General features: G+C 34.3%; 1 protein-coding gene across 41 annotated transcripts in view; it reads left to right on the top strand.

Moving 5' to 3' along the window:
- The window catches only part of DGKB (diacylglycerol kinase beta), a 392397-nt gene that overhangs the window by 270971 nt on the left and 109994 nt on the right, over window positions 1-11432 (top strand). The window contains exon 25 of one of the 41 annotated variants that reach the window (XM_080580935.1): window positions 8110-8579. The exons of 39 other annotated variants lie outside the window; for them this stretch is intronic. The gene's annotated coding sequence lies outside the window, so the exon portion shown is untranslated. Of the gene's footprint in view, window positions 1-12; window positions 1986-8109; window positions 8580-11432 lie in introns of those variants that run through there. One more of the 41 variants, XM_080580934.1, reaches the window with a different exon arrangement.

Genomic DNA, 11432 nt, shown 5'->3' with positions numbered 1-11432 from the left:
ATGTTTCATTAGGAACGTGGTAGAAGAAGAAGGTGGAGTTTGCATGAAGAAATGAAATTAAAAGGAATCTTTTATTGAAGAGGTTTGTTTTATGAAATGGTGACACACTAAAAACTGAAGGCAATGGCCAACCTGTCATTTTAATAAGGCAAGAGAATGACAGCATGTACTTATTTAATGCTGTTAAACAAAACTATTACAGAATTCTATTCCATTTTATTATTTCTTAAAACATTTTGTCAGCTTCAGGCTATAAGAATCCAAACTAGCCTATTGCTACATCAAATGCACTGTCTGTGGTTTCTGAATTTTTAGAAATCAGCTTTAACTGACACTGACATATATTTGATGTCATATTACAAACTTCCCCCAAACAGATGGCTTTTCACATCTGATCACATACTCATAAACTCAGCTGACAGTCATTATCAGCTTCTTTCATGCTCTTCAAATATTCATATAGCCTTTCCAATAGTCTGGTGCTTCTTATAGCACCTGCCTACCTATGTAAAACACACAATTGAAAAATTAAATGCTCTTATTTTGGCCCATCTTTTGACTTCTATTTGAATTAATCCCCACTTAGACATAGGTTAATTAAATGCCAGATTTACCCATGTGAGAGGTGTAGAACTCTTAGTGAAGAGATTGTCTTAGTGAAGGGTTATTATAAAAAATAAATAAATAAATAAATAAATAAAAAGAACATTATTTTCCTTCAAGATATTACAAAGAAATTTGGATGTGTGTTTCTGACACTTCTGCTGTTGCAGTCAATCCACTTTATTGATTTTGATGGAGTAGTGCTCATTTACAGCAAGTGAAGATCTTATTTTCCAATAACAAAATTGCAACTATTTTGGCCATCAGCTGGAACATAGCCTCTCTCGAGTTACCTTTTCTTTTTCCAGTATTACAGAAATAAATGTGTTTATTGTCCACTGAGATTCATCAGACAAAGCCTTTGCAAACAGGCAAATGTCAAGAGGCTGAAAAATATAACATTTGTAAATAATACATTTGAGATGCATTTCTAGTGACTTCTTCATTCCTTAGGCAGACTACATATTTATTTGTATTCAGTTTCTGAAAAAACAACTTACAACTCCATTGTATTAGTGATTGCACATCCATAGGTGAACAAAATACTAACAAAAACTGTTCCATGAGCAGCCAAACTAACGAAGACTGATTTCCTACAGATGTATGTCCTGTGACCCTTAGTGTCCTTACTGTGATGATCCCAGTTTCACATATGGACTAGTTCCACATGCTGATCTGTGCTGTGTGTTTCCGATTAACCAATCAGTATTTGCTGATTTCTGGGCTTTGTTACAACTGGAGAAAATGCTAGACACTTTCTTTAAACTGCAATTAACTTGTTTGTGTACAGGCCATGTATCAATGAAAAAATTAGTTAATTCTTTAGGGGCTCATCAACTATTTGGTGTTTTATAATTTTGACTCTTCTTCATCCTCCCCACTCCCCAGTATAAATCATTTGCAGTCTTATACAGTCAGATTCAGATAAATTTGGAATTTGATTGATCCACAGTATTGCATCCAATTTAGACATATTGTATGTGATAAAACTGTAAGGCCTTAGAGTAATTGACTCTTGAACATAATGGGTTATAATGCTGTCATTAAAGGACTGATTGGTTGTTCTATGCTATTGCAAAGAAATCCCACGGAAAAGAACGTCTGGAATGTGCAGATGTTCATCCATCACAACTGGGGGTAGATTTGTTTCTTTTGATATGTAATTGCAACTGATAATTGTATAGGGAAAAAAAAAAAAAAGTTAACATTTCAGATCTCTTTCTTTTAACATGCACATGACATCTCTGTCCTAATGCTGTGTCGTGTATGACTCCTGACACTATCCCTCTCACTAAGCTACCTTGCCCACACAGAGGTGACCATTTTCAATATGTCATAATTGTATTGTCCATGCTACCTCTAATGCCACCCACTAAAGTTGTGTTGCCTCTCTTTTTCCCTCTGCCCAGCCCAGGCCTCAGCATGTATCTTACTGCTCATGTTCCTTCCAGGAGACTGAATGACATCTAAAATTGGCCTCAGAATAACCTTAGGATGGAGAAGTAACAACACAAGTTACTTCCCAAGCCCCTACAGAAAATTACTGGTGTTATGCTTCTGAAGTCCATTTGAGGAATCAGAATAATTTTCCTAGTTGTTTAATGAATCATATGAAGGAATACACTTCCTCAGTGAATTATTCACTTGAAGTTGGTCATAACTGTTTAATAATAAAATGTACAAGCAGCATCTCCTACTTCTTAAAATTTTGTTGCTGGTCTATTTAAGTCCGTGTTTATGCCTCTAGACCTACACATCTATATCAATGTACATCTGTGCGTGGTCTGTGTGTACCTTGTAATGCTTCCTTGTAACAAATGTACCTATAGAACCTCTCATGTTAACACTTTAGGACATCTCTATAGCCTGCATTTGAAGTACTTTCCTGAACGCAGTGGCTCTTATATTTAAAAAAATATATATATAAATCAGTGGGTTCATGGGTACATTAAAGGGGAAATAATAATTTTAACATCTTATTATATAAAATAGAATTTCTGTCAATTTGATTGTTTTCAGTCCTAACTTCATTTACTGTTTTATAAGATACTGTCTTATGACATGCCTGTTTTCCTCCATATTTAATGTCCTAACTGAAAGATCTCAGTGATTTCCTAAGTTATTTTTTGTTTCCTGTGATATCTGTCATTGTAAATAATTTGGAGCCTTTTACCCTGAGATCAAAAGAGAATGCCCTGGATTTCAACTGGCCAAAGTATGGTTATAAAACAATATTAATTATAATAAAAAAAAGGCAGCCAAGGTAATTTGTAATCTTTTTATTACTCTAGGGAACTATAAACTGCTTTAAGTTTGCTTAAGTTATGAACTTAAGATCACTTCTGCTTTAATTGCTAAGTCCTTATAATGCCACCATTGCAGCTCCTTTCTCTATCACTAAGTCTACAAAAATATTCTGTAACAGTTTTATTGGTTCTGATATTATCATTTATCTTCTAGATGCATAATCCCTATTTTTTTTGTTGGTTTCTAGTTTCTGTCTGTCCATATCCATTTGTGATCTCTCTTCGTTAGGCAGAAATAGTCTATGTTAGCACAGAGTCTAGCACAAAGACACTAAATTCATGATGAGAAGTACTATAGAAGTACTATAATAAGGTGAGAACTAGTATCACAGGTCATATGAAACATGGAGTCATAAATCAGTTTTGAAGTGTCTTAATAAGGACTGAAACAGTCTCCCACATTCTTCCCCCCTCCCCTCCCCCCCCTTTTTTTTTTTAATTCTGTCATGGAACAACATATTATTCAGGAATTAAAACTTATTAAAATAAAATCGCCTAATAAGTGAAATTCAATATGAGCCCTGTTCTCCTTGATCAGATTCAACAACTTTTGTTAGTATGTTCCTGTGAAGGAACAGATGTATATTACCAGTTTCCAGACAACAATATGTAGTTCAACACTTGGTTGGCATTCTATGGGCAACTGTCCGAGTATACGATATCATCTTTCTTCTTTGATTGGACCTGTTCTTGTGGAGTTACCAGCTCATCATCAACTAGTTTGATAAAACCTTGCTAAATAAATTGTGTGGCTGGCCGCATAAATTGTCTATCAGTGTTTATTTGTCTATCAATCTGTTACTTATTTATCAAAATATGTGGACATATGTATAAAATCTATATATGTATATGAATACAAGTGCTTGCACACTTATCATGTACTGAGGGAACTTAAAAAATTATTCAATTATTAGATGTTTTAAATATTCATTGCACTAAGGGAAGTTCTGGTGACAAGATAACCACTATCAAAATGTTTTGTTTTAATTATATTTAATGTAATTTAATTTGTAATATTTTTTTCCTTATTATTGTATGTTTCTTATTGTATATACATTCTTCATTATATAACGTTATATTTTAGAACAATGTAGTAACTGGTTGTGGATACCATTTGTTTATCAAAATGAAAATTCTTCGTAGTTTCTGCAATATCCTTCATTCTCCCTTCATGCAACAGAGTATAATTTGAATCACCTTTCTACTTTTCAAGAGAGTATCACCAAGATGGGGTAGATTCCATTCTGAGAAAGCTTATACAAGGGAACCCAAACTCTGAATAATACTAATTTAACTAGAATAGATCACATCAGATATGGAGGGTTGTACAATAGTTAAGCTATGATTATTTTCCATATGAAGTTTCATAATTGTGATTAGACCTAATCGTTCTGTTTTGAGCAGCCATAATAATTTCAGATTCTTGTTATGGAGCCATTTTATACTGTTTCCAAAAAAACCTATAGAAAAAGGCTTTTGCAAAATTGTAAGAAGCTTTTGCATTTGTAGAGAATGAATTAGGCCCATTTTCTTTGCTGTTGACAAAGTACATTCCTTTTAATCTAGTCATTATAGGGAAAGTCAGCAAAAGCAGGGGAGGAAATACAGAGAGATTATAGGAAATGACTGTTTAAAATACATCTGCAAATGAGTAATGCTGGGCTTGTGTTGCAATACCCCATCAATTTTCCTAGAACTGTATGCTACAGATATGCTACACTGTGCATTTGTGTCTCATCTTTTTACAGTCTTAAGGTGCTCCTCTATTACGAGACATCACCGCAACATATAATCAGAATTCAAGACATGTGATTTGAATTTGATTTAATAGGATGACACTAATTTCATACTTTCATATATATTATTTAATATATCATTGCTTAGAGCCCAAGTTCATTGTTTATTTTGAGGAAAATAAGTCTTGGAAACTCCTAGAAATTCAACATGTTAATGATTAATTGAATTAATAATGTAATATCTAGAAATAGTTGGTTAGTTTTTGATAGGCTGTAAGGAATACTGAATACACTTTTCCAGAAAAAGATAATTTCAATCTGTTTCTACAGGCATTAGCTTATTAAGTGCAATGGAAGGACTAAGTATTCCTAGTGATTATCTTCTGAAATTGTCATTGAAAACAGTCTGACCTATTTTTACGAAGTGACTTGTTCTGTGTTTTCTTTTTTTTTTTCAAAATAACAAATCAATTAGTACCAGTTACAAATTATTTGCCTCCAAAAGCCCATTTAAAAATCAATCTTTTAAGCTTTAAGTCATTCATTCCTTCATTTTATTGAAGCAGACTCAAAATAGACACATTTTTCATTATTAAGTTTTGTAAACAAATTCATCCCTAACCTGACTTTAAGTGGCAAGTTTAAATGTAGAATATATTTTTAAGAGCTAAAAATAAGAATTTATTGGTAAGGAAAATGGAGACAGTCTTTTACTGTAGTGTATCTGGACAAATAGTACTGTTGTAAGAGTGATAGATCTAGCTGAAGAAACTGTAGGAAACAGAATAAAGAGTTCCAGGACAAAATGCCAAATAGCTGTGAAGACTGACTATTTTTAAATAAAAGCAGTGTTCACTCTGGAGTCAAAAGCGCCCTCTTTTAAAGCTAGAAATAAACATCTGTTAGTTTTTCCATTGTAAACGTTCATTTTTATGGGTTTATAATAGGGTCATAAAAAGTCATTCTTTGCTGAAACTTGACATCATAAAAGGCTAGGAAAGTCCTTTGGGTAAGTAATAAATAGATTAAAGGATGATGGAAAGGTATGCTTGCAGAACAAGCACACCGAAACACACACAAAATCTCATCCCCTTGTCCATTTGACTTGTACCCTTTAATCATAGTTCAAAGCTAAACAGAATTTCTTCTTTGAAAGGTGTACTTATGGATGCAGGAGATACTTTTCCAATTCCATCCCAAAGTAAAGGGAGAAAACTCAGGGGGAGTGAATATCTATGAGGACCTGGCTTCATCAGCAGGCTATGCTTGGAGATCATCAGACCTGTCCCAGAACTCCTATCAATTCTGTAGTGGTCCAATGTATCTTCAAACCTTTAATTACAATTTTTGGGGGCTTCCTTCCGAGTTCTAGCACATTAAAAGCTGTAGTCAGGTGAATTTCATGAAAATGTGAAGTATTACTATCGCGTTACTAGTAAAATACAGCTTTGCAAAAGTAAACAAAAAAAGCACATATACAGCACAAAAGCTTTGTGATCCAAAAGAGGAAAATTTATCATGGTAAGTTTTGTTACATACAAAATGATAGCATAGATGATGCTCCCTAGAATATCAATATAAAAAATTATTTGCCCTTATTTATTTATTGTGGTTCTGGATGCAAAAGAGAAAAAAAAAATCCATGCACTTTGCAAGCATTTGTGAACTCTTCAAAGAAATGCCTGGCTATTCCTACATGAACTGTTACGCCTGGGTGTGATTCATTGAAAATAAGTGGAAAAGAAACATAAAAGCACATAATTTTTGCTGCGTTTAACTCTTCAGATATATTCCTAGCAAGCAGCTACCAATAATTTGATTAGGTTCAGCCATAAATATATAAGCAAGCTGTGACAAAAGTTCTTGAGACAATGTTCTGGAATCGTTTTATAGTTTCAGTTACAAAACTAGTTAGATCATAAATGCAGATAAATCACTTTTAGAGCTAAATAATGACAAAGTTGAATTTGAAGCATCACTAATGCGAACAAAACCTGTAACATATGCAATAAGCTTATGTAAGGCAAGTTATTTGGCCTATGCTTTGTATGTGGTTGACCTGTACTTTTAGTTTCAAAGCCCAATGCCTAGAAACAGTAATGTGGAGAAGGCAGGTGATCTTATTATAAATTCAGCTTCATTGGATGTCCCTCTTCTTTTTCTGCAATGTCATTTCTCCTTATCTTCATTCATTAAGTTTTTTAACATTATTATTCTGAGTCTGTATATATTTATTATTTATTGTTTCTTAGCAACCTCCATTTATGTTGCTAATGGTCCATGACTGGTTAAACAATGTTATATGACCAAGGAGTATTAAAATCAGTTGCAGGAAACAGACTAATCTCTGATAATTTCAGACTTCTTTTTATGATCATTTTGTTTCCGATAGCTGATCTACTTGTGAATTACTACATAGTAAGGAGTGATCTGATAGTCACAGTATATTTGCAAAAAATGAGGCGTCTGCAATACCTAATGTACTGACTTGCTCTGATGGTGAATCATTATACATGAGTAAGGTAGGTACAAAGGAAACTCCTGTTTTGTACAAAGGGCATTATTGTTTAATCTCAGAAGGTACTTTCTCAAGCAGTTCCACTGGGGTAGACTTGTTAGTGATGATAAGCAGCTCTATCAGCTAAATCTTCAGATACTAGATTGGAATTATGCACATTTGAAATGTTAGTCCAAGAGATTTGAAATTAAATCTATGTTTGGATGAGTGATAACATGCAATGATTTAAAATTCATAGTGAAGCACTGTTAAGATGAATTTCACACCAGAATCAGAATGTGGCCTTGCCTTTCTATAACAACATCTCTGATTATAAATCTAGCAGAAGACAGACAGCACAAATGAGAAATCTTTTTTTTCCCATAGTAATGCCAGTTCCCAGTTCAGCATAACATAATGAAACTATTTAATAACAAAGACAAATAAAACTGCCAGAGGAAAAACTGTTAGATAAATGCAAAAGATACTAAAATGATAGTATAGAAATAACCCAGTAGTTAGCACAATACAATGTACTGAAGCAACATTAATTCAACAACATTGTTATTCACAATCTCAAATATTAATTGAATTAATTTTTACTTAGGTATCAAGTATCAACTTCTCTACTTCCAAAAACTGCAGAAAAAAGGAAAGAGGAGCTTTTTTTTTTTTTTTTTTAAGATCTTATTTTGTGCCTGCCACAGAGAAGTGAAGCTAAAGACAGAAGTCAGAGTCAGGCAATTTGTTCTAACGCAGGTGTCTTGGTGCTTAAGAGGTATATCACGCACAGTAATTCAGGGGAGGTAGTCTGAATCCTTCTAGAATTACTATGTCTGAGATCTGCTTATATAGATATTAGCTAGATGTTGGAGATGTCAGTAATAGCCATGGCACTTACCAAAATATCTAGCAAAACCAAAAGATTCTCCCCCTGTATTCGTCTTTGGACCACTTACCTTACTAGGACAAGCTTCATTTTGGAAGGACCATCCTTGTTAGCATTGCCAACTAAGGAAGGAAACTATGAAGGAGCTCCAGAATATTTTCATTAGCAAAACCCTAGTCTAAACCGAATGCCTAAGGATTCAGTAACACAACTGTGAGTAAATGTTATTTATGAAGAATAATTAAGCATTTGCTGTTTCCTTCCTAGTGCTAATCTTTCTGGGGGATTTCCTTTTAGTTAGACAATAGCAGTACATTTTATTTCTTTCATACATGGAAGAATCAGAAATAAAAGGTTTATTAAGAAGTTTCAACATGTCTATTTGATGTTTTACTATTTAGCATGAATTTCTTCAGAAGAGATACAGATTAGCTCATCCCCACTAAAAGAAGAAACTGGTTAATGCAATGCCAGATCAAGGTTATTATATCAGTTATGTGAATCTTACAAAAAGCCAAAGGCAGGCAATAGTATTTGCATTTAATGAAACTGATTTTTGTAAGGTAGCTAACTAAGGGAAAGAATGATCTTATGCCAATAAAAATCTCATCAGGTGATGGCCTTGACAGAGCATCTCAGTATCCTTGTCACCCAGAGCTGTTGTAAACAAAGTACTGATGAGACAATAATAATAATTAACATGGTGTTAATGGGACATAGGCACTCACAGCTATTTTTCAGCTACAGTGAGTTGAATGAATGCCAGGAAGTGCATGTGGCATAACATCATGACATGCTTCTTTTTTTATTTGCTGTGGTAGCTGTTGGATCTCTTATTCTCAGCCACAGACTCTTGCAGTAATCTGATAGTATTCATTTTTGTCCTCAAAGAAACCATACATCAAATCATAATATTTAAAATATTCAGTGGATCAAAATCTCATATATTGCACTCTCAAAAGCTGTCTGTTTTTTGAACCTGGTTTGCCAAGTCAAAATTTTCTCCTTTATTCCACAGATACGATATAATATAATAATAATAGATCATTGTTACTTAAAGATTAGTCCTATCTACAAAATAATCTTCGTACTGATAAAACAGGAATTATAAATAAACAAATACATAAATATTGAGGCATTATATATAGCAAAAGGCCTCAGAAGGTTTCCTTCCTTCCTTCCTTCCATGGCTTGGATGAGTGGATCTTCAAACATGGATGTTAGTAGCCATAGATCATTTTTGGTTAAAATGATGGCATGTTTGGCTGATAGCCTGAGCCTGTTTCCCCTCTGGGACTTTTGGCATCAATGTTAAAGAACTGCAGCTTGTTTTTCATGGGTTACTTAGGCAAATAATGAAACACATTCCACTGAGTGTTCTTAGGGAATAGGTACAGAAAACTAATATTGGCTTTTGTCTTGACTTGCTATGTCACCACCTAATCTCTGATAGTAAAAAAACCTACCACCTCTTTTCCTTTTCTTTGTCAAGGTATTACCTGTCTTGCATTTTCTCCTTGCAAATGTGGTTTAAATCTGTCCAGATGCCACATCTTTACTTCTTTTCTAATCCCCTCATGCCTCCTTCACCTTGACTTACTGAACTCTTTTCTAAACAAAATGTTCAGTCAGACATGTAGACTCCAACCATTTGAAAATAAACCAAGGAATAAATTTGAAATATATATAAATTGGATGAGAGTCTTACCTTCTCAGGTAACCATACAATAATATTGGTCTCATCTTTAGTCCTTAGTGTTCTTAGTGTCCTTTTTTTGTATGAAAACATGTATTTTGTATGTCCTTTTTTGTCCTGCTCCATGCAAAAGCTCCCTATGAAAGTAGGAGTACACTGACCATGAGTTGTAGGTAATTCATGGATCACTTTTTTGTTGTTCTTTTTAAATGGCAACTATCCTTAATATTTTCATCAAAAATGTTGGTGTGTTTGAATATTTCTGGTCTCAATTCTAAATTCCTGTCATTACTGGAAAAGCGTGCTTTCAGTAGCAAATATGTTTATTTCTCTTCATTGTTCTAGAAAAAATGTTAAAGATGTACTTTGAACACTCAGGCAAAATAGCAAAGGACAAATATAAAGTACCACCCCCCCTCCCCAAATTATATATACATATATATATGTATATTTCCAAATGACTTGCTTTTTGAGGCCTGACATATGATATTTTAATATTAAAATTGGCAATGCCACTGTTCCAAATTGGAAAACACCATTATATAAGAAATAATAACATTGGCATTCTCTCAGGAGTCCTTCCAGAGAATAGAAGCCTCTTATCTGATCAATAATGTGGGAAAAAAAAGTATTTCCATTAAATGTAAGGGTTTTCTGATTCATAGACTTTTTGTTTTGTTTCTGACACAATTATGTCCTGTTCTTTGACAGAGGTTTCTCACTGCTGTAGGAATAAGAATGACAACAAAAATGTTCCCATAAAAATAGATTTCTATATATATTTATTTATTTATTTATTGTTATCGTGACCATCTGATAGTGACTTGCATCTAGATTTTGGAAAATAGATTCTTAAAACTATGCTCATAAATACCTTTAAACAATCCCATTTGAAGGCTTAGTGTACCTGAAGTACCTGGTAAGTCAGCTGTCTTTAAAGTCAGAGTGTTTTTTTGGAAGATGTAGTTAGAAAAATGTTTCCAGTGTAGGGGATGGAGAGAACAGTTGAGCAAGGCTCCATTCTAAATAGGTTCTTCAAAATTCTAGTATAGTTTCAGGACATAACAATAGACATACATCAGACAACCTTACTATGTGCACAGCTTCTCCATAAGGAACTAATACGCACTAACTAATGTGCACTAAGCGCATTAGTTAATATTTCCATGTATAATACATGTCCTATAATACATGTCCTTTGTAGAGTACAGATACTGACATGGGCTAGATTATACACTTTCCTGCACACCTGCTACAGCTGCTCTACACTCCTGTAAGTTGTCTGGGTATATCTAAGTGGAACACAAGTCCTGTGAGGAGCAGCTGAGGGAACTGGGGTTGTTTAGTCTGGAGAAGAGGAGGCTCAGGGGAGACCTTATTGTTCGCTACAGCTACCTGAAAGGAAGGTGTGGGGAGCTGGGGGTCAGCCTCTTCTCCCAGGTAACTAGTGACAGGACTAGAGGGAATGGCCTCAAGTTGAGCCAGGGGAGGTGTAGGTTAGAAATGAGGAGACATTTCTTATCTGAAAGAGCAGTCAGGCATTGGAACGGGTTGCTCAGGGAGGTGGTGGAGTCACCATCCCTGGGGGTATTCAAGGAAAGGTTGTATGTGGTGCTTAGGGACATAGTTTAGTGAGTGACATTGGTAGTAGGGTGATGGTTGGACCAGATGATCTTGGAGGTCTTTGCCAACCTTAATGATTCTA

Source organism: Anser brachyrhynchus (genome assembly GCF_964034855.1).
Source record: "Anser brachyrhynchus genome assembly, chromosome: 2".
Lineage (NCBI taxonomy): Eukaryota > Metazoa > Chordata > Aves > Anseriformes > Anatidae > Anser > Anser brachyrhynchus.
This window is presented reverse-complemented; position numbering and strand designations above follow the sequence as displayed.